The sequence below is a fragment of the Triturus cristatus genome, chromosome 9 (genome assembly GCF_964204655.1).
Source record: "Triturus cristatus chromosome 9, aTriCri1.1, whole genome shotgun sequence".
NCBI classification, from domain to species: domain Eukaryota; kingdom Metazoa; phylum Chordata; class Amphibia; order Caudata; family Salamandridae; genus Triturus; species Triturus cristatus.
In genome coordinates, this window is record NC_140592.1 from 516,683,488 (window position 1) to 516,708,159 (window position 24,672).

General features: G+C 46.5%; 1 protein-coding gene across 1 annotated transcript in view; it reads right to left on the reverse strand.

The window, feature by feature from the left end:
* CCS (copper chaperone for superoxide dismutase) overlaps nt 1-24,672 on the reverse strand; it is an 884,312-nt gene that overhangs the window by 507,939 nt on the left and 351,701 nt on the right. The gene's annotated exons all lie outside the window — the stretch shown is intronic.

Genomic DNA, 24,672 nt, shown 5'->3' on the forward strand with positions numbered 1-24,672 from the left:
CTCAGCTCTGTGTGGTATTTCAGATAGCAGTGTGTAACGCTAACACATTCAACGTCACCAAGGCTCATTTCCTTTGCTCTACTTTAATCACTCACCCTGTAACACATGCTGACGGTCTCAAGTAGCTGTTAGGACATGTGCTCTTTTCTGCCTCTCTAAAATATAAGGAAAATGTGTCAGGCTGCCACAGTAATGATCACTTACTCTACCACAGTAGTAAATGTGCTTTGAAATTGCCAATCAAATATCGTTTTGTGCCTAGAATCACACCATGAGTCTGTGTGCACACAGGAATTGTTGTCAGAGATTTAATTTGTGTTGCTGTTGTTCTGTACATACATCTCTGCAGTCTTCATGCAGTTGTGCAAGTGTCCATGCAGATCTCTCTTGCACCTGACAATACACAGTCTCCAGAAACACACTCTTAGTACACAGGCAGCAGCTTCTCCTACACTCCCATGCTTACTACTCAGCTCTGTGTGGTATTTCAGATAGCAGTGTGTAACGCTAACACATTCAACGTCACCAAGGCTCATTTCCTTTGCTCTACTCTAATCACTCACCCTGTAACACATGCTGATGGTCTCAAGTAGCTGTTAGGACATGTGCTCTTTTCTGCCTCTCTAAAATATAAGGAAAATGTGTCAGGCTGTCACAGTAATTATCACTTACTCTACCACAGTAGTAAAAGTGCTTTGAAATTGCCAATCATATATCGTTTTCAGCATAGAATCACACCATGAGTCTGTGTGCACACAGGAATTGATGTTAGAGATTTAATACGTGTTGGTATTGTTCTGTAAGACTTGCATTTGTAGGAATGGGACAGCTCATATGATAGGATTTGAAAAGCTCAAATAAAAAATCATAATGTATTAAAATTACATAAAGGTATTTTTTTTTTAGTTTCTTTCAGGTATTGCTGAACAACAGTGAAATTAATTAAAGATGCCTATAAAGTCAAGAAAGAGAAAAGGACAGCAACAACATCTATATTTGTAGACTACTGGACAAAAAAAATTGGTTGAAGAACCTCATGTTGGAAAAAAGAAAAAGTCTTCTGGTAAGCAGACTAAGGATTTTTGAAAAAATATCTTCAAACAAAGAAAAAATGTTAAAAATATATCCACTGCAAATAGTGTTTCAAGTACAAAACAACAACAGAGTCGACAGAAAATACTAAAAGCTAATGTAGAATCAGAAGTAAGAAAGAGTGACTTAACACGAAAAATAGATTTTAAAAACATTTGTCGAAAAATGTTTCAGAGAAGAGTGATGTTAAATTTGCTAAAGGATGTGAAAAAATATAAGAAGAAAACCAAATTTTATAAGAAAAAGAAATAGATTGAAACAATTGTTGCAAAGGCTTTGGAAATAAAAAGAAAACTATTCATTTTAATTTTGAACAGGATGCGTAGATTAGATAAATTAGTCAAAGCAATGAAGTCACAAAGCAAAAGGAAAAGAGTAGTGAAAAAAATAACTTTTGTAAAGTGTTCTTAGGAGAATGGAAGCATAGTTCAAGTACTGAACCATTTTTTAATGAAGAGAGTTATCTTCAAAGTAATAGTTTGTTGCATGCAGTTGACACCAATGGTCGAGCTTATGAAGTTAACCCCTTCGACGCCCATGACGGAACGGTTCCGTCATGCACGTCGGTTGGGCTGTGCTTATGACGGAACCGTTCCGTCATGGCCCCGCCCGCGCTCAGAACCTTCAGCGTGGCGCGGAAATCCGCGCCGCGCTGAAGGGGTTAAAGATGGTTGTGTAATGGAAAAGGAGAAAATGGTTCCAAGAAATGAGGAAGAAGTGTTAGCTGATAAGGTTATGGGGAGACGTCCTAAAGCCCCAGTGTACACTTGGAATTGTAGTAGTATTTGCACTGTGCGACAGGAATCTATTAATAAATTACGTGACTTTCTAAGAGAATATAGTAAAAAGAGTGTTAAACAGAAGATTAAGGTGCTTCAAAGACTAGATCCATGCAGAGTGAGAGAGAATACAGGTTTGTAAGGACATTCTCTGGCTTGTCTATCTAGGAAAGTTTGTCAAAGTGTTTTTCACCATTTTAGGATGCTGGCAGTACATCATACTGAAATGAGAAAGTTTGTGAGAACATTGTATTTTGCTAAAAGTCCAGCACTAAAGTTAAATGAGTTGAATAATGCTCTGTTCCGTGAATCTGTATCAGATGTAGTGAAGGTTACTGATGATATACAGTTTTGTTACTTTGGTCAAGAGCAAGAAAGTGCAGGAAATGACAGTTATTGAGGAAAATGTGGAAGAGAATGTAGAACTCAGTGTTAGTAAAATTTTTGAAGATGAAATGACAAAGTTTACTATCATCTCTAATGAAAGACCAAATATTACTTGTATTTGTTGCCGGAGATGCCATTATAAAATTCAAACAAGGAATGTTGATCTCTATATAAAAGGTGAAAATGAAGATAATTATAAGTGGAAGGATTTTGCAACATATATATTTCTGGAAAATTGTTTTGATTTGGGTGAAGATCAGCGTATTTGTAAATACTGTTATAACAAGTTAGAAGAAAATAGAATGCCAGCTAGAGCTGTACATAATAATTTAGAATTGGTTGATATTCCTGCAGAACTTTCTGATTTAAATACGTATGAGTCTATACTCATTCAATGTGTCCATCCGTTTCAGACCATAGTGCGTATGGAGCCCAAAACAAGTAAATTACCTCCTTCAGATTTACAAAGAGGTTTAAAAGGAAGAGTTGTCTATTTGCCATTGGATTTGAAAAAAAATATTGAAACAATTGATGCAGATAGTTCGGAAACTGAACCATTAGTTATTCTGGTTAATGGTGTACCTACAAAGAATAAGAAAATTTGGCAGGAGCTGGTAGATGTATGTCAGGAATCCCCTCCCGCACATGGATTCCCTCCCACGATGCCACTTCCGTGAACCTGGTGCGCTTGGAGGAGAGCGGACTACAACTCCCAGAATGCCCTCCGGCAACAATTGCCTCATGGAACTCAAGAGTTCTGGTTACATAACACCAAGGGTAACGCCTAGTTTTCATGTTATGCAACTCAAGAGTTCTGGTTGCATAACACCAAGGGTAACGCCTAGTTTGCATGTTATGCAACTCAAGAGTTCTGGTTACATAACACCAAGGGTAACGCCTAGTTTTCATGTTATACAACGCCGAGAGTACTACTTAAGGAGAAGATCACTGGGACTCGGCGTCGGATATTCTGATCTTTGCCGGAGTACCTGGTTGAGGTACACGGACCCGTTGGAGAGTGGAGCGGCGGAAGGAACATTCTAAGGAGCGGAGGAGAGGTGCTGGCGTGTGCTTCCTGCCCGTGTCCTGTCCCGTTCTGAGAGCCGTATTCAACGTCATTGGGCACAAGTACCGTTGGTAGAGCCGAAGCTCCCAACGGCCTGACAATTTGGAGAAATCGAGGTTGGTGCGAGCCGAAGCTCCCAACCCTCGTTACTTGGGTGAACACACGCTTAGAGCTAAGACGCTATCCAGGAGGTGTTTCTGCGTCTTAGCCATCGACACTCGTAGGAGAACTGGGATAGGTAGAGCGGCTGCTCCCATCCATTCTCTGCACCACCTTGGGTATCATCACTTAAACCCGGATACAAGAGACGCACACTAGGAGGTGTTCCCAGCGTCTTTGTGTTGTGGCAGTACTCTGGGGAAACTGGTAGAGCGGCTGTTCCCAGGTGGTAGAGAGCCCGGCCGGGTGACTCCCACGTGCCCCCCGTATATTCCACAACCTTGGAACTACCCTTCACAGCGGTCGAGTGGCATTGTCGGCCACTGCTTAGCACTGTGCCCTCCGTTGGAGCATACCGGGACCGGTGTGCATGCGGAGGACGGTTAGAAGAGCTGTGAATGGGTATCGTACTTTAACTGGTGATTCCAGTACCGGTATTCTTTGTTGTCTGTAGTTGTTTATCTGTTTATTAAATCCTCCTTAACCTCCCTTTCTCTGGTCCGTTGTCTGTTTGTCCCAACCCAGAGAAAGCCAGGACGTTACATAATATCCGACCTCTTCCATAACTATCTCCTGGTTGGGCGAACGACATGGCCACGATTGAGGATGTGTTGGCCGTCTTAGCCGCGATGCAAATCGAGCTCACCGCTTCCAGAAAGGAAACAGCAGACGTTAAGGCTAGACTGGACGCTCTGCAGAACGATCCGCTACAGGCGGGTGCCTCTCACACGGCCACGGCTCCTGCGGTTGTGGTAGAGATGCCCGTAGCCATTCCTTTGGCGACACCAGAGAGGTACAGCGGAGACCCCAACACAGTGCAGGTATTCCTCACTCAAGTAGCACTGCATCTGTCCTGCAAACCAAAGGCCTTTCCGACCAGCCAAGCCAGAGTGGCCTTTCTGATCTCGTATCTTGCTGGGAACGCGGCGCAATGGGCAGTCCCACTGGTGAGCAGGGACGACCCTATCCTATGTGATTGGGGAGCCTTCCGCGAGGAATTCTTGAAGGTGTTTGATCGAAGGGCGGACTCGTATACTGCCGATCGAGAGATGTTGGAGCTGAGGCAAGGCAACAATGATCTGGTGCAGTACCTTAATGCTTTTCGACTATTAGTGGCCGAAACCAAGTGGCCCATAGCCAAACAAACCGCGCTGTTTCACCAGGGCTTGAGCGAAGAGCTCAAAGATGTGGTAGCACAAATCGACCCCCAACCCAAGACATGTGAGGGCTTGATCAACTTGGTGCTACGGCTGGACCATAGAGTGAACGAAAGAAAGGGCGATCACAAGAGGAAAGGGAAAGCGCTGCCATCGTATGTTTCGATGGGTGGCCCTGAGACCAACTCCTCCACCAGGACAGAACCCACGGACATAGGAGCTATAAGGGCGAGCCTTACAGCCACTGAAAAAGAATCACGCCGCAAGCAAGGCCTTTGCCTTTACTGCGGAAAAAAGGGGCACTATGTACGCGAGTGTCCAGCCAAGCCAAAGACCTCACGATACCGAGCGAACAAAACGGTGACAGCAGTGGTGGACGCACCGGCGGAAAACTGAGGGACTCCGGGTCTAGGGAAGGGGCATCTTGGAGTCACACCCACATCCCTTCCATGTTGAGCCCGAATCAAAAAGGGCGAAGACATTTGTTTATTACCTTACACGTAGGAGTGCAGGACCAGTGGATACCTGTGGTAGCCATGGTTGATTCAGGAGCCACGGGCATGTTCATGGACTACAATGAAGCACGGAGACTGGGTCTCACTCTCCTTCCCAAACAGATACCAGAGGAGGTGTATGCAGTGGATGGGAGAAGTCTGGTGACCGGACCTATCGGACAGCACACAGGAGAAGTACCGGTGAGGTTCGGAAAACTGCATAACGAACGTATCGATTTTAGCATAATCAGAGCCCCGCAGTACGGGGTCATATTGGGTCTACCCTGGCTCCAAAAACATAACCCAACGGTGGATTGGCCTACGCATCACATTGAGATGACTTCCCCGTTTTGTGAACAATGGTGCGGCATGCGGCAGGACCCCCACGTAGGTGAGGTAGGCGAAGGGCACACGGTCGCCACGGCAGCAGAAAAGGCCGTAAAGCTGCCCAGAGTGTATCACAGTTTTGGGGACGTCTTCGATGAAATCCGAGCGGAGGTGCTCCCTCCACATAGACCGTTCGACTGCCAAATCGACCTGGTTCCAGGGGCTAGCGTTCCAAGCGGCAGACTGTATGCGCTCACAGAACCCGAAAATGTACATCTACGGGGATATTTGGATAAGTTACTAGGGCTGGGGTTCATCAGGCCGTCGAAATCCCCTGCCGCATCGCCTCTCTTTTTCATCCCGAAAGCAAATGGCGAATTGAGGGCCTGCGTGGACTTTAGGGCCTTGAACGCGATAAACATAAAAAACCGGTACCCCTTGCCTCTCATAAGCGTTCTCCTGGAACAGGTAAAAAAGGCCCAAATATACACAAAGCTTGATCTCAAGGGGGCATACCATCTAGTGCGCATGAGGGACGGCGACGAATGGAAAACCGCCTTTAAGACCAGGTTCGGGCTCTTTGAGTACCTCGTCATGCCGTTCGGACTATGCAACGCCCCTGCCGCCTTCCAATACTTCCTCAATGAGGTGTTCCGGGAGGTATTAGATATCTACGTGGTCGTTTATATAGACGACATACTCATCTACTCCAACTCAGAGGAAGAACACGTACAGCACGTATCCGCGGTTCTAAAAAAACTGAGGGAAAACATGCTATACTGCAAACTCAGCAAATGTGACTTCCACGTCACATCAGTGGAATTCCTTGGGGTGATGCTGAGCCCCAACGGACAGGAGATGGCGGAACGCAAGATCAGAGCGGTGGAGGAGTGGCCGGTGCCCCGAGGAGTAAAGGAAGTCCAGAGCTTCATAGGCTTCGCCAACTTTTATAGGCGTTTTATTGAGGGGTTTTCTGGCTTGGTTGCCCCGATCACGCAACTACTAAGGAAGTCTCAGGAGTTCGTGTGGGGACCGGAAGCACAAAAAGCATTTGTGGCCCTCAAGAAGGCCTTCAGCACCGCCCCGGTGCTAGCTCACTCGAATCCGGAATTACCCTATGTGGTAGAAGCGGACGCCTCTGATGTGGCGCTGGGTGCCATTCTATCTCAGAGGAATGAGGTGTCGGGTTTGCTCCATCCTGTGGCGTACATGTCTCGTAAATTGAACGACGCGGAACGCAATTACCATATTGCGGAGAAGGAACTACTCGCAATAAAGGACGCATTTGCTGAGTGGAGGCATTTGTTAATGGGGGCCAGACACGTGGTTACAGTGTATACGGACCACAGAAACCTCCAGTTTCTGACGGCGGCGCGGCATTTATCTCCCCGTCAAATGAGGTGGATGATCTTTTTCTCCGGTTTCAATTTCCACATCACATACCGACCCGGTACGGAGAACAGGAAAGCGGACGCGCTTTCGAGGCAATCGAATGCCAGGGATCCGCAGCCGGTTGCCGAACATTCCATCATCCCTCCAGGAGTTGTGATAGGGGTGATTCAACCACAGACGTTCCTCAGGGGGGTCCAGAAGGGGACCCATACCTTCATGTGGCGGAGGTGGCTTCACAGTCACAAGGAGTGGCAGATGAAGGACGGGATTCCGGTGAAAGGACGATGTATGTTGTTACCCACGCCTAGGCTTCGAAAACAGGCCTTCACCTGGTGCCACGTGTCTCCCTGTGCCGGCCATCTGGGTGTCGAAAAGACAGTAGCGAGCCTAGGACGGCAGTTCTGGTGGCCTGCCATGAGAACAGACGTCCGGAATTGGTGTTCATCATGTACCGTTTGCGCATCCATGAAATCGGACCACAGAAGAGCGCAAGGACTCCTCCAACCCCTTCCTACACCGACCAAACCCTGGGAAAACATATCCTTGGACTTCATTGTCGGGCTACCAAAGGATCAAGGAAAGACGGCCATACTGGTGGTGGTGGACTATCTCACGAAGATGGGGCACTTCCTCGCTTGCAAACAGGTACCTTCGGCAGGAGAGCTGGCGTCGTTGTTATTGAAGAATGTAGTGAGACTACATGGCCTACCCAACGTGATCGTGTCGGACAGGGGGTCTCAGTTCACGTCGCACTTCTGGAAAACTTGGTGTTCGGCGTTACACGTCAAGTCTGCCATGTCCACGAGTTATCACCCGCAGACGGACGGCCAGACGGAGCGCCTGAACCAGTCGCTCAAACAATATCTACGTTGTTTTGTAGAGCAAGGGAAGGATGAGTGGGTGGACCTACTTTGGATCGCGGAAATCGCGTACAACAACGCCACACATTGTTCCACCAAGGCCTCCCCTTTTTATAGTAACTACGGCCATCATCCCCGGTTCTTGCCGTTTCTGCACCCAGTCAGGGAAGACAGATTGCCGACAACAGCCAAGAGGGTGGCCCGCATCAAGGAGGCCTTGATGAGTTCTCGAGTTGCCCTGGAGGGGGCTAAAGCCACGTATAAAGCCTTTTCTGATAGGAGGAGAAGGCCTGGACCGGTCTACAAACCTGGAGATTACGTCTGGGTCTCTACACGGCACATGAGATTCAAGAAAAGTAGCCTGTTCCATCCCCGCTTCATGGGCCCATATAGGATCCTTCGATGCATCAGCCCGGTGAACGTGAAAGTGTGCCTGCCCCAGTCCCTGCGGATCCATCCCGTGTTCCACGTTTCCCTCTTGAAACCCGCGAACGCGGTGAGGCCTCGTACGCCGGTGTCGGTGACTGTGGATTCGGAGGTGGAGTACGAGGTGGCTGGTATCTTGGATTCCAAGTGGCGCAGGGGCAAACTATGGTATCTGGTGGCATGGAAGGGGTACGGACCCGAGGAGCAGTCATGGGAACCTGCGGCGGGGGTTCACGCTCCTCGTCTGGTATCGTCGTTCCATCGTCGATATCCTTTCTGTGCTGGTCCTGATGGGGGGCGCTGATGGGAGGGGGATGTACTGTCAGGAATCCCCTCCCGCACATGGATTCCCTCCCACGATGCCACTTCCGTGAACCTGGTGTGCTTGGAGGAGAGCGGACTACAACTCCCAGAATGCCCTCCGGCAACAATTGCCTCATGGAACTCAAGAGTTCTGGTTACATAACACCAAGGGTAACGCCTAGTTTTCATGTTATGCAACTCAAGAGTTCTGGTTGCATAACACCAAGGGTAACGCCTAGTTTGCATGTTATGCAACTCAAGAGTTCTGGTTACATAACACCAAGGGTAACGCCTAGTTTTCATGTTATACAACGCCGAGAGTACTACTTAAGGAGAAGATCACTGGGACTCGGCGTCGGATATTCTGATCTTTGCCGGAGTACCTGGTTGAGGTACACGGACCCGTTGGAGAGTGGAGCGGCGGAAGGAACATTCTAAGGAGCGGAGGAGAGGTGCTGGCGTGTGCTTCCTGCCCGTGTCCTGTCCCGTTCTGAGAGCCGTATTCAACGTCATTGGGCACAAGTACCGTTGGTAGAGCCGAAGCTCCAAACGGCCTGACAATTTGGAGAAATCGAGGTTGGTGCGAGCCGAAGCTCCCAACCCTCGTTACTTGGGTGAACACACGCTTAGAGCTAAGACGCTATCCAGGAGGTGTTTCTGCGTCTTAGCCATCGACACTCGTAGGAGAACTGGGATAGGTAGAGCGGCTGCTCCCATCCATTCTCTGCACCACCTTGGGTATCATCACTTAAACCCGGATACAAGAGACGCACACTAGGAGGTGTTCCCAGCGTCTTTGTGTTGTGGCAGTACTCTGGGGGAAACTGGTAGAGCGGCTGTTCCCAGGTGGTAGAGAGCCCGGCCGGGTGACTCCCACGTGCCCCCCGTATATTCCACAACCTTGGAACTACCCTTCACAGCGGTCGAGTGGCATTGTCGGCCACTGCTTAGCACTGTGCCCTCCGTTGGAGCATACCGGGACCGGTGTGCATGCGGAGGACGGTTAGAAGAGCTGTGAATGGGTATTGTACTTTAACTGGTGATTCCAGTACCGGTATTCTTTGTTGTCTGTAGTTGTTTATCTGTTTATTAAATCCTCCTTAACCTCCCTTTCTCTGGTCCGTTGTCTGTTTGTCCCAACCCCGAGAAAGCCAGGACGTTACAATGTACGAAAAGTACAAAGAGCAAATTTATATTTGAAAAGAAATAATAAATGGTATGAAACAATTTATATGGATGAAGATGAAGAAGAATTACTAGCAGACACAGGAATACCAACTGGGCAAATTGAAAAAGTGGATAAGTCAAAAGATGAAGAAATTTATGAACATTTCAGCATAAATACTCTTCATTCTAAAGAAGTTATGGGAAACACTATTGATCTCTTTCAGATGAAAAAAGCACAATGAACTCCCATGAGTGTATGGGAGGAGAGCTTGGAAGCTCGTTGTTTTCCCCAGCTGTTTCCTACAGGAAAAGGTGGACGATATGATGAACGTCCAGTACAGATTCCTGCTTCTGAGTATCGGACTACAAGATTATATGCAGAAGATCCAAGATTTCGTCAAAGTATTCCTTATTTGTTCCATCTCTTATTTGAAAGTGACTTGTCTGCACTATCTTATGCAGTAAATCACATTTTAAAAACTGGAGTACATCTACATAATGTGTCTGCAAAGGATTTTATGAACAAAGTGCAACAGCGAGATGATCATTTGGAATCTCAATTGATTAATTTGATGGCTTGTCAGCGTGGAACTAATGAATATTGGTATCGACGCCATGGAGAATTGAAATGTATGTTACGGAATTTAGGAACTCCTACATGTTTCCTTACCCTAAGCTGTGCTGAGTACGCTTGGGATGATTTACTGGATTTTCTTCGAGAGGCAAATTCAAATATTGAAAACATCCAATACAAGACAGCAGGAGAATTGTGCTCATTGGATCCGGTTAATGTTTGCAGATATTTCAATCATAGATTTGAGGCTATGATGTCCTTCATCTGCAATAAAAAAAATCCACCTCTTGGAGACGTTGTGGATTTCTTTTGGAGAAAAGAGTACCAAGCAAGAGGTGCTCCACATATTCATATGCTGTTGTGGATCAAGGATGCCCCAAAATTTGGAACAGATGCTGATGAAGCAGTTTTATCTTTCATTGAAGAATATGCAACATGTGCTATACCTAAAAGCACAGAAGAAAAAAACTTAAAAGAGCAAGTTTTACATTTCCAAAGTCATCGGTGTGGAAAATACTGTCGACAAAAGTACAAGAGTAAAGATAAATTCTACACAAAATGTCGATTTGGATTTCCACGACCTGTTCTTTCAAAAGGAAGAGTAAACAGTTTTATGTCAGCTGTGCGACATACTTTTACAAGAAAATTGCCGAAAAATACCTACAACCTAAGAAGAAAAGAAGAGTCGAAATACATAAATGACTACAACCCAGTCATTTTATCCATGTGGAATGCATGGATATTCAATATGTAGCTGACAATTCTATTGCTGTTGCTCGGTATGTCACATCTTACATCACAAAATCTGAGAAAACGGAATTGAAAGAAATGTGGGAAGAGATTTCTCACGAGAAGACTGTCAGTAAAAAGCTATACAGTTTCAGTTTAAAGATGTTATCGCATTGAGAAATTGGATCATACAAATGTTCAAATAGGTTATCATCTGCAAGTCTGTACTCCAAATCCAGAAGAATAATTTGGGTAAGTTTAGGCCTTGCAGGAATGCGAAATCGGGTACTGAAATCTATTCGAGAAATTGAATATTTATGGGGTGCCGCTCGTCACACAAGGCTGCTGGACACTGTGAAGCTGCTCATTCCCTTCGCCAGGGATTGTTGGGACTGTTGTGCTCTATGGACTAAGTATACGGGGAGGCTGCCGCCTAACATCGCTAGCCCGGGACTGCGAGGACCAGGGTGCTCGTTGTTCTTGTGATCGAGCACACCTGTGAACTCTTCCCGGCCCCTCCCCCATCTAGTTCTTTACCGCTCGCGGCCCCCGCTCCGCGGGAGCCGCTCGTCACACAAGGCTGCTGGACACTGTGAAGCTGCTCATTCCCTTCGCCAGGGATTGTTGGGACTGTTGTGCTCTATGGACTAAGTATACGGGGAGGCTGCCGCCTAACATCGCTAGCCCGGGACTGCGAGGACCAGGGTGCCCGTTGTTCTTGTGATCGAACACACCTGTGAACTCTTCCCGGCCCCTCCCCCATCTAGTTCTTTACCGCCCGCGGCCCCCGCTCCGCGGGTGCCGCTCGTCACACAAGGCTGCTGGACACTGTGAAGCTGCTCATTCCCTTCGCCAGGGATTGTTGGGACTGTTGTGCTCTATGGACTAAGTATACGGGGAGGCTGCCGCCTAACATCGCTAGCCCGGGACTGCGAGGACCAGGGTGCTCGTTGTTCTTGTGATCGAGCACACCTGTGAACTCTTCCCGGCCCCTCCCCCATCTAGTTCTTTACCGCTCGCGGCCCCCGCTCCGCGGGAGCCGCTCGTCACACAAGGCTGCTGGACACTGTGAAGCTGCTCATTCCCTTCGCCAGGGATTGTTGGGACTGTTGTGCTCTATGGACTAAGTATACGGGGAGGCTGCAGCCTAACATCACTAGCCCGGGACTGCGAGGACCAGGGTGCTCGTTGTTCTTGTGATCAAGCACACCTGTGAACTCTTCCTGGCCCCTCCCCCTTCCTGAATATTTGCACAGCATAAAAACCCCGCCCCTACGCGCCAGCGGAACGCGCCCGGAGCGAAGACCGGGCAAAGAGCGGGCCGTTTGAGGCCAGGCGAGGCAGGGACAGGGGCCTACCCTCTTTTGCTTGTACTGTGACTGCATCAATGGCGACTGTCAAAGAAACTCGGAGCAAAACAACCCAGGCTGCTGCCAAGCCCACAGGTACATTGGACTTATATTTTGCAAAGGCTGGATCCCTGTTGATTGACGACATAACCACTTTAGAGAAGCGTATTTCCCTAGAAATAGACTGGATTAGAAGATCGTCTTTAGGCCCTCTTAAACATGCTACCTCCCCCCCGCAACTGCCAGAATTGGCTGACAATGTCAAGGGGGGACAGCCTGGACTGCCGGTGTCTTCCACATCATTGAATCCGAGCACTACGATTTCATCTATCACAGACTGCGATATTTCTACTCCACTTGATTTTATTACACTATCCCTCCCGCCTCCAAGGCTCTCTACTGCCCCCACAACTAGCAGTCTGGATATAGCCCCTGAGACAACCATGAAAACTAATGATATTCCCAGTGTAGATTCTACTCAAGGGAATCGCGAGGGAGCAATACCTAAGAGGAAGGGAAGGGCCCAAACTGCAGGAGGGCGCAGGCCAAAGATTCTGATGCCTGCCTCCAGGGAGAAAACAAACTCTCCATTAGTGGGTCGAAAGGGAGCGGCAGCACCCCTAACCAAAAGACCAGTGAGTCCAAAAATTGCTGCACGGGTGGAGGGCCCCTCACTTGCAGACATAAAATCTCTCTTGAGTGAGTTACTCACCCCATTAATAGATCGCCTAGCTAAATTGGAATCATCTATAAATAATCTTCATCATGATATGGTTCAGCTAGGGGTAAATTCTAAATCTACTAAAACACCTATAAAGTCCACAGATATACCACTCTCTAGGGACAGTCCTGGTCTACAACAGCTCCCCCATTTACATTTGCCCAGATCGATTCCTCCTTCTTTAAAACCTGGACCCACGATCCTTCCACAGAATACCATCCCCACTCCCCGTGATATACTGTTTCCCTCCCCTCCACAGGCGCAGGAACTCAATACCAGATACAGACCAGTCAACTTACCGCCTGAGTCAGCCCCGTATACAGTTATCCTAACGGGTATCCCTGAATTAAAACCATCTACCAGCGAACCAGTGGTGGCTTTGAAAAACAAAGTCATCCACTGGCTCTCGAAAAACAGGCCCTTACCAGAGGGCATTAACAGTGAGGTCCTCATGGTTAGGAGACTCCCGTGGCTGGGTAATACCAAAAAAACTATCCCGGGAGACTGTGTATTGATTAATTTCAGGGATCCCCGAACAGTTTCTCACATATGTAGTTGGCCATATCCAACTACGGGTACTCTTATTCAATCGCTCCCACTCTCCTTTTTCTACCCTCCCACAACAACAACTACACAAGCTGAGGACGGGTGGGATTTAGTACCCTGGAGAAATAGGTCAAGGGCTCCACAGGCGGATAGGGATCGCTGGCTGACAGGGTGCCCCAGACATGATCAAGTACCCACCCACAATCGTTTCTCTACTCTAGACATGGTGGATTGACCGTTTTTGTCTGTGGGTGGTGGCGCTTTGACACAACTAAGAATAGACAACCAGTACCCCCTAAGGAGGAGGAACATTTTCCGTACACTAAAGTCACTGAAGAAGGCAACTCAGAGGTGGCTTCCCCACCCTGGAACACCCCACCCGCGAGGGTCAAGCAGGGAATTGATTACGGCCTAACCTCTCCCCGGGGGTCGGAGTCGGTACTGGTTTCACCCCCCAGCACACCTTGCACGGCAGCAATTTCCTCACCACTCAAAATTCTATCCTAGAACATTGCGGGCCTCTCTAACAAACTTGATAACAGGATTGCATACCTCTGAGGCGGAAGCCGGAGGCTTGTTCACTCGCTTTAACAAATTGTATTATTTTTGTGTTGAAAGCTTTTAAATTACCTGCACCTCATACAGAGCTCCTCTCTGTTTTGAGCACCATTCCAGGCTTCCCACTGCCAGCGGATCGAGCGCTGCTCCGTGGGCAAGCTCTCAGGGCCGCCATCGCAGTTAACGCGAGGCCACGCCCACACGCCAGGCCACGCCCACTCCCTAAACCTATGAAAAGCGCTGATTGAGAGCGCTGACATTAGGATTGCATACCTCTGAGGCGGAAGCCGGAGGCTTGTTCACTCGTTTTAACAAATTGTATTATTTTTGTGTTGAAAGCTTTTAAATTACCTGCACCTCATACAGAGCTCCTCTCTGTTTTGAGCACCATTCCAGGCTTCCCACTGCCAGCGGATCGAGCGCTGCTCCGTGGGCAAGCTCTCAGGGCCGCCATCGCAGCGAACGCGAGGCCACGCCCACACGCCAGGCCACGCCCACTCCCTAAACCTATGAAAAGCGCTGATTGAGAGCGCTGACATTAGGATTGCATACCTCTGAGGCGGAAGCCGGAGGCTTGTTCACTCGCTTTAACAAATTGTATTATTTTTGTGTTGAAAGCTTTTAAATTACCTGCACCTCATACAGAGCTCCTCTCTGTTTTGAGCACCATTCCAGGCTTCCCACTGCCAGCGGATCGAGCGCTGCTCCGTGGGCAAGCTCTCAGGGCCGCCATCGCAGCGAACGCGAGGCCACGCCCACACGCCAGGCCACGCCCACTCCCTCTTTCCCTAAATGTGCCTACCACGCAAGCGCAGCGGACGAGCGCAGCGGGCGCGCCGTTTGCGCGCCGAAGGCGCGCCAAAGGCAAGCCCGTCTGCGCCCGTCCGCGACGGGCCGGGACCAGGGGCCACAACCCCTTCATCTCCCGTCATGCAAACTCGGTACTACACCTCCGAGGAACTCCGGACCTTCAACTCCCAGGTAACTTTGACCTGCGCTCACAAATATGCCCCACTTGACTTACCTCCTCAATGCAATGATTGCAAGACTCATCTCAAGCCTAAACCACACACGTCAAGCCAACAAATGCTTAGACTGTATCTGCTGAATTGCAGGTCTCTTTCAAGACACTGCACAGAGCTTTCTTTGTTAATTGACGAACAAAAACCCGACGCTCTCTTTTTAACGGAGACATGGCTAACTCCTCACTCCGATCCTGAGCTGGTTCAAATCCTGGGGCAGGAATACCAAATCATAAGACAAGACCGGGAAGGTGAAAGAGGGGGTGGTCTAGCCATCATCTTCAGAGACTGTTTCACCTGTCGCTGTACCCCCAAGCCTTTTCCAGAATGCGAAAGCATGTCGTTCACCCTGGAATTCTCCCCCAATATAAGTTTCTCCGGAACACTTATATACCGCCCACCAGGCACCCCCATACAGTTCTACGAGTCTCTGCCCCCGTTAGTCGCTGATTTGGCCTTATCACTTTCTAACTTTACGTTATTGGGGGATCTCAATATACATTTTGATGACCCCAATAACCCCATTGCTAATAAACTAAGCGGGGACCTATCCGCTCTGCAGCTGCTCCAGCTGGTCTCATCTTCTACGCACGTGAAAGGCCATTTGCTGGATCCTGTTTTCAGCAACTGCCCACATTTAAAGGCCTGTCCCCCTATAACGCTTCCTTGGACAGACCATGCTCTAGTCCCGTTGCTGTGGACAATTGAAAAATTTACACCCCCTACACCTATTGTCCAAGAAACCCGAAACTGGTCCAAAATACCACTGGCCCAGTGGACCCTGGAACTGCAAAAGACTATTCCTCTAGTCGGTCAGACCCCCTCACAGGCCAATGAATCCTTTAATGAATGGATACAGAACTCTCTCAACATCACGTTCCCCCTGAAGAAAACAGTCTTCAAAAGATCCAGAATCTCAGCTCCTTGGTATTCCACTGAACTACGGGAGAAAAAGCGCTTTTGTAAGAGACTGGAACGCAAATGGCGACTGGAATATGCGGAAGCAGAAAAAACTATCTATAGAGACGCCATCAGGACATACAAAAAAGATATAAAAAGCGCGCAATCTTTATACTATTCAAACCAGATCGCAGAGGCCAGTTCCAGCTCGAAAGAGATCTATAAAATAGTAAAAAGCCTCACCACCCTCCCCACACCCCCTCCCATAATTGAGAATCCTCAGCTCCGTTGCGAAGAGCTCGCCAACTTTTTTTCCCAGAAAATCAACCTTATCTACTCTTCCTTTCCATCTACAGGACAGACCGCTCTGACTAAAGCAGCTCCATGTCCCCCTCAAGTACATACATCCAATCACCCTCCGGTGCTAGCGGAATTCCCCCAGTTACATGCGGGTCTCCTCACCTCCCTCATGTGCCAGGTGAAGTCAGGCTCTCCGAGAGACCCAGCACCCCCACATGTCCTAGTCTCCGCCAGTCAAACCATTCTTCCCACACTGCTTAGAGTACTCAATACCTCGATCTCTACTAGCACAGTACCTGTAAAGTGGAAGCAGAAGCAGACACCAAGAATCTCAACAACTTCCGCCCGATCTCCTTGTTGCCTTGGGCAGCCAAAATCTTGGAGAAACACATAAACAGCATATTAACAACCTTTCTCGAGCAACACCATCTGCTCGATCCGTCCCAGACTGGTTCCGCCCAAGGCACGGGACTGAGACGGCACTGTTGGCAGTCACAGAGGAGTCCAGAAGAATCTTAGATCGGGGAGGTTTGGTGGCAATCATCCTCCTCGATCTGAGCGCGGCATTTGATACCGTGAACCACGGTATCCTCCTGCAGCGCCTCCTGGACATCGGAATATATGACAAAGCTCTGGAGTGGTTCAGATCTTACCTGAGTGACAGATCTTTCCAGGTCTATGAAGGTAATGTCACCTCCTCTAGCAAGCCTCTAAGGTGTGGAGTCCCGCAGGGATCATCGCTAAGCCCGACGTTATTTAACGTCTATATGAGGCCACTGGCTGGGATCGTCCGTTCGTATGGTATTAAGATCGTTACCTACGCGGACGATACCCAGTTGGTGATCTCTCTGGCACGGGCAGGTGGACCCTCAGCTAATGTAGACCTCGCCGGCTGTATGGAGATGGTCAAGAGCTGGATGACCAAGTCTTGTCTCAAACTCAATGGAGACAAGACTGAGCTTATGCTCCTGGGTCAGAACGTACCATCCACCATAGGCACTCTCTGGCCTCCCAGCTTAGGCCCTGCCCCTGTTCCCAAAGACGCCATCAAAAGCTTGGGTGTCTGGCTTGACAGGTCCCTGTCTTTCAATCAACAGGCAACAAAACTATCTGCCACCTGCTTCGGCATCCTGAGAATTATCAGGAAGATCTTGCCTCTTCTCCCCTTTGAAGCAAGGAAAACCGTGGTTCTGGGCCTGATTCAATCGCGGCTGGACTATGGTAATGCCTTGTATCTTGGAGCTCCGGACACCACCCTGCGCAAGCTGCAAATAATACAGAACTGCGCAGCCAGAACACTCTTACAAATCCCCCGCAGATCGTCAGCAAAACCCGGACTGAGGACACTGCACTGGCTCCCTGTAAAGGAAAGAGTAAACTTCAAATCACTCTGCATTGCTCACCAGACTTTCTGGTCCCTAGGACCGGCAATCAATCTCCCCCTCATCACACCCTATATCCCCACAAGACAGTTGCGCTCCACCACTGCGAATCTAGCCATTGTGCCGCCAATAAAGAAATCAAGGTCCGGAGGCCGCTCCTTCTCTTACAATGTAGCTAAGAAGTGGAACGCTCTGCCCCAGTATCTTAGATCCAATCCTGATATTCTCTCCTTCCGCAAACAGCTGAAAACGCTCCTGTTCACTACATAACTGTGGAGCTGAATCTGCCTCCTCCTAACCCAAACCTCAGTTGGTATGCTCAGCGCTTGGACGCCTCAGGGCAGCTATGTGCGCTTTAGAAATCGGAATTCATTCATTCATTCATAACCCATCCTGGTGTTCTTTTATCGAGCAGAAGGACATCTGTCTCTTACAAGAGACCTGGGCTAGAGAAAATATTGTTCATAAGGGCTTTGCAACCTTCTCTAAGCTTGCAACGTGGGGGGGTAGGGGGCGCCCTTCAGGTGGCCTCACAATATGGGTGGCTACTGACTTAGGTTGTAGGGCGGATATATTACCCACTAATTCTCCAGACATCCTTGCTGTGCTGCTGGAGTGGCCAAACGCCGCTAGTCTGTTGTTAATTAATTTCTACTCACGCCCAACCAATATTTCCCAGGAGTCATCTACCATCACAGAGCTCGCTCTGGTTTTAAATGACATACCAGAGGGTACTGCCTATCTCGTAGGAGGGGACTTCAATTGCCATTACGAGCCCCTCCCTGGCTTCATGGAGGGTCTGGCCACGGAGGAGGATCTCTTTTGGCATATTCCTCCTACTCAGGCTCCCAAGACATGGTCCCCCCTGGCTCTGCAAATCAACTCCCTCTCGTTGAAATATGGCCTTCGCGCCTGCAATGGCAGGTCTAAATCTGATGGTATGGCAAGATGCACTTTTAATAGAATGGGCAGCGAATCCAGACTGGACTATGTTTTGGTTCCTGTGTGTTCATGGTCCTTTGTAACAGATTTTTGGGTTACAATCAGGAGTGATAGCGACCATAATGCCCTTGAACTAAATTATAATCACCCCTGGTTCCCAAGTTAGGGGAATTTGTAGGGGTGAATCTGAAGAATGCCGGGTACTTGAGTCCAATAGACGCAGAATAAAGTGGGAGCATATATCTTCCCATCCGGAAAAAATTCACAATTTATATGCTCAAGCACTGCCTCTATTGGAGAAACTCCAGGCGATAGCAGAGAAAGGTATTAGTGAGGCTACCTATTCTGACTTGGGACAGTTGCATGCCGACTTCCTAATAATGGTTTCTGAATGCCTAACGAAACCAATAGCCAGGACTAATAGAAAATCTTTTGGTCCATCATGGTACAACGGCGCTTGCCGAAAGGCGAAAGTCCATCTCTCGGTGCAATCAAGGAAGGTAGGTGTGCCGTGGACATCAGGGCCAGACGAAGTGTCTACAAGTCCATGACCTCAAACGCTAAAAGAGAATGGGAATAGGATAAATGGATTAATCTCACTAATTTCCTGGCCCGTGCAGACTCGCGCAAATTTTGGCGATGTGTCAACACGGGCTCCGAGGAATTGACACCTGCCTCAGAACCTAATATCTCAGCCAAGGTATGGCAGGACCATTTTCAGTCTCTCTATAAACTGCCTGAGGATGTAGGGGAAAATTCTAACCATTCCCACTCCCCTCTTGAGACTGGTGAACCATTCACTTTTAAGGAGGTACGAGCCGTCCTGACTGGCCTTGCCACAGGTAAGGCACCTGGCTTGGATGGGCTTCCGGGTGACTTGTTCAAGCAGGAGCCAGACGTTTGGACCCCCTATCTTGCGACCCTCTATAACGCTATCTTAGCAGGTATGGCTATTCTGGGTACTTGGCTGGGGGCGGAGATTGTACCAATTTTTAAAAAGGGTTCCCCTCTGCTCCCAGCCAATTATAGACCCATTAGCCTAATAGACGTACCGCAGAAGATTTTTGGTAGGCTCATTTTAAATCGCCTCCAGGACTGGATCGAAGAAATGGCGATAATGAGCCCTTACCAAGCGGGTATCCAGCGTGGTCTCTCCACCACCGACCAAATCTTCCGTTTAAACCTTTTATATTGGAAGACGGTGCTGATTGAGGGCGGCAGTCTTTATACAGTCTTTGTAGACCTTCGTGCCGCCTTCGATTTGGTACCCAGAGATAAGTTATGGTCGGTGCTAACAAAGATGGGGGCCCCCGGGGATATTCTCTCAATTTTGAGAAGGTTGCACCAGGGGAATTATGCAAGAGTAAGATGTGGAAGGGATGGAACACTGTCTGATGCTTTCCCGGTCGACAGGGGGGTTAGGCAGGGTTGTGTTCTCGCCCTGACTCTCTTTTGTCTATTCGTTAACGGGGTCGTAGATCATCTTTGCACCCTGAAAGATATTGATGCTCCTAAGTTGGACGGCAGCAGGGTTCCCGCAATTATGTTTGCGGATGATACCCTGCTGCTCTCCAAATCCCCCATGGGACTTCAACGGGCCTTGAATGGCTTTGTAGGTTTCTGCGAGGAGCGTGGGTTGGAGATCAATGCTGCTAAAACTAAATTTATGATCTTCAACCCACCCCCGACCACACGATCGTCGCCCAGTATTGGATCCTCTAGGCTGGAGAGGGTTTTTACCTTTGAATATCTGGGTATAGTTATTAATGAACGCATGACCTGGGAGCCACACAAACTAAGAGCGAATATGAAACTGACCCAGTCCGTGGGTGGCATTGCCAGGATGACAAAGGGCCTTACATACAGACCCCTAGGCCCACGTATACAAATTTATAAGGTCCAGGCCCGGGGGGCCATTACTTATGGTGCAGAAATCTGGGGACATACGCCTGTGCAGAAGCTTCAGGTAACAGAGAACACTTTTCTCAGGCAGCTGACAGCTTTACCGGCCAGTACTCCTCTTCTGCCACTCAGATTAGACCTGGGCTTAAGACCGCTTTCAGAGGAGCTTGGCTTAAAACTGCTAATCCTATGGTGTAAAATATGGTCGTCCCCAGAACTCTCCAAATACAGAGCAGAGCTGCAAGAGATTCTCCGCCTCCGTAACAACATACAAATACCATGGTTAAGTTACATAAAGCTTACTTGTGAGACACTGGGTAGACCCGACTTGTGGTATGATCCAGAGGTTACATGCACCAGGAATTCCCGCAAACTTATCACGAAGGTATTTCGTGAACACCACCTACAAGGTGCTATCAGGACAGCGAGGGAGGGCTCGTGTATTGCCCATTTCTTGGTTTTTAAAGATTTTTACCACTTAGAGTCAACTTATAATGATATGGGTCCCACTCTCACAAGAAAGCTTTACATGCAATGGCGCTATAACACTCTCCCTCTGAGGGCATACACTGCCCTGTGGTCTCACTCAGCACACACGGCCCTTTGTCCCCTTTGCAAGCAGACACAAGAGACAGATCTACATGTTTTATTCTTCTGTCCGGTGTACAGCAGAGCAAGGAAGTATTGGCTCTGCCCAATACTTAGAAACATGGGTTTCAAACAACATCTCCCAGCTTTTAGAATACTTAAATCTGACATCTCGCCCCCAATTGCCTTTGCCTTTGCCAAGTTTCTAACGTCTATGTGGTTTACACGCTCACGTCTTCTTAAAACCATACCAAGCAACGACGATGGACTGAGTTAATATTTTTATCACAACTGTGTAATATTTTAATACTGCTATGTTTTTATTGTATTATGTTGCTTTCTTTTATGGTCTTAACGACCGAAATAAAGATATTTGATGATGATGATGAATATTTAGCTGAGTACGAACCAGAAAGTACAGACATTTTAAGAACAAACATGTTGGACACATATTACCCACAAAGAAGTCATCATCTTGAGAATATGTGTCTCTATGAAGTGCTGCAGAACTACATTTTTAAACGGAATGCCACAGAAGACATCAACAATGGAAAATATAAAGTCACTGGTGAGGAAGGATGTTTGGTGAAGCAAACAAAAGGAAGTTTGATTAATCACCGGAAGCTGAGTTGCGACACTACTGACAAAAAGGAATTTTACTATTTGGCACTTTTACAGCTGTTTAAACCATGGCGTTCAGAGGACGAACTACTTGGAGATTTTCAGAGCTATGAAGATTCCTTTAATGCTTGCAAAGATAGCATAGAATGCAGTACTTTCACAACTTATGTTCAAATGTTAAATGAAGAAATTGAACAAGAAGCAACAATTGCAGCTGAAGTAGCTAGAGACAGTTCTCAAGACAGTCAAAGTTCTGGGACGTTCAGTCAAGATCCTCTAGGACAACCAATCGTAGAAAATGAAGCTGCAATAGCCATGACTGAAGTGGAAACAGCTATGAATCAAGCTCAGGAAGATTTAATAAACTTACCAAATATGGAAAAAGAACTGAATGATGAACAACAACAAATTTATGAGGAAGTCAGAAAAAAAATTGATCACGGATTACTACATGAAAATAAAGAATGCTCATGCACATCTTTTAAACCAATCAGAATGTATGTGAGTGGACAAGCAGGAACTGGAAAAAGTTTCTTAATTAAAGTAATTAGAAGCTACCTACAGAACAAAACGGATTCAAGTTTGTCTTGTGTTGTTACTGCTCCAACTGGGTTAGCAGCGTATAACATAAAAGGAGTTACCTTACTTCGTTTGCTAATGTTACCAGTAGAGCATGAGAACAAAATACAATACCACAAGTTAACAGGAGAAGCATGTTTTGAAGTTTCAAGAATATTGAAGAAAATGAAAGTACTCATTATTGATGAGGTAAGCATGGTATCAAACTTAATGCTTGCCTTTGTGCATTTAAGAATGCAGCAAATTCTAAAGACAGACTATGACGTGTTATTTGGAGGAAAACACGTCATAGTTTTTGGGGATCTTTTGCAGCTCACTCCAGTTAAAGGACAACCAGTGTTCCATACACTTACACATGAAGACACGAAAAAGTTGTTAGGAAGTATAGGTAATGTGAATATTTGGACATACTTTGAGTATAAAGAACTCATTACCAATATGAGGCAAGCCAATGATGATGATTATGCAAGTATTCTCAAATATATCAGAATTGGACTACTCACAGAACATGGCAGAAAAGCTTTACAGAGACGATTGCTATGTAATGTGTTTCCAACAGAACAAATAGTTCCAGAGAAAATATACAAGAAAATTGCTGAAAAAAATGCAATCTGCTTAATGCCAACACTACATGAATGCTCTATATTCAATCAAGAATTTTTGAAATTGGAAAATGAAGAGATTATAAAACTAGAAGCTGTGGATAAAATACAGCATGAAGGAATAACTATTATATTGACAAGCAAATTGACAACTAAATTGGATTCTCTAGAGAAAAACATATCGAAAACAGCTGGTTTGGAAAAGAATCTTTATGTATGTATGAACTGTCGAGTAATTTTAAGACGTAATTTGGATGTAGAAAAAGGTTTAGTGAACGGAGCTATGGGTAAAGTTTTGTAAAGTACCAGAAAAAAGATGGAATTGAATTTTTAAAAATAAAATTTGATCAGATTGAAGAGGTAAAAGGCATTAGTCGCTGTTCAGTTCGTTTTTTTGCTAGTGAAAGACTTATATGTACGTAGGAAGCAGTTTCCGTTTTCTCTAGCATATGCTGTAACTATTCACAAATCTCCAGGATTAACTGTAGATAGTGCTTTTGTAAACATTGGATCTAGTGTGTTTAAAGAAGGTATGGCATAAGTTGTTTTGTCACGCGTGAAAAAAATATCTGGTTTATTCATGATAGACTTTGATGACTCAAAAGTTAGTGCTGATGCAAACTGTGTAAAGGAGTATAATAGTTTAAGAAGAAGCTATGCTCCTCATTTAGGTCAGTATTCTGTGTTTGAAAAACGTGTTGTTTGTCGGAAAAGGAGATTTGAGAATATCTGTAATGAGGATGTACAGAAGAGAAAACAAAAAGAGAGTGATGTGACTGCAAGCAAAAAGAAAAAGGACAGTGTTGAAGAGGTTGTTGGTTGTCATTTTGAAAATAGCTCTGGTGTCAACTGCTACGCAAATGTAGTGCTGAATGTTGTATTTTATCTTGAAATTTTGCAAGAGCAGATAATACTAAATCATGGAAAAAGATTCTGTTCTCTGCTGAGTCTCCTTTATGAGAAGCTGAGTAATGATAGAACTAAAATAGAAAGTGCTTCTGATGTTAGAAATCTTTTAGATGTATGTTCTGGATGTACACAGTTTGCACAAGATGTCCAGCAAGATGCACAGGAATTTTAAATGTATATGCTTATGGTACTGGAAGATGAAGGGGTAGAAATAGAAAATATATTTGGTGTCTCATATAAATGGGAACATTGTTGTGAAAACTGTATGAACACATGCAGCAGTAATGTTGATTCTGAAAGGTTCATATATTTAACATTACCAGAGAGTAAATCAGTGACTTTTAGTAAATTAGTTAAAGATGCTAATCACAACATGGAATGTTCTCAATGTAAATCAGACATGTTATCAACGTTATTTTTTAAGAAATATGGACAGTATGTAATTTTAATGATACAACGTTGTAGTGCAGATGGAACAAAATTGGAAACTTTACTAAAGAAGTTTGTAGGAAATCAATTATCAATATCAGGTAAAACTTTTATTGCAATTGCAATAATTTTTCATGATGGACCTTCTATAACTTCTGGTCATTACACAGTTTATCTTAAATATGAAAAAGGATGGACACTGTGTAATGATACTCAATTGATTTTCAAGCAACGTTTGCCTTATGATTTACCAAATTGTTACTTAATTTTTCTAAAACCAAAATTTTAGATACAAATTCCAGCATCTGAAGAAACCATTATTTCAATTTTATAGGATTAACATTGGATATTTCATTTGGCCTCAAGGAAAGGTAAAGGTAACAATTGTGGACTTCTTTGACAGATATTAT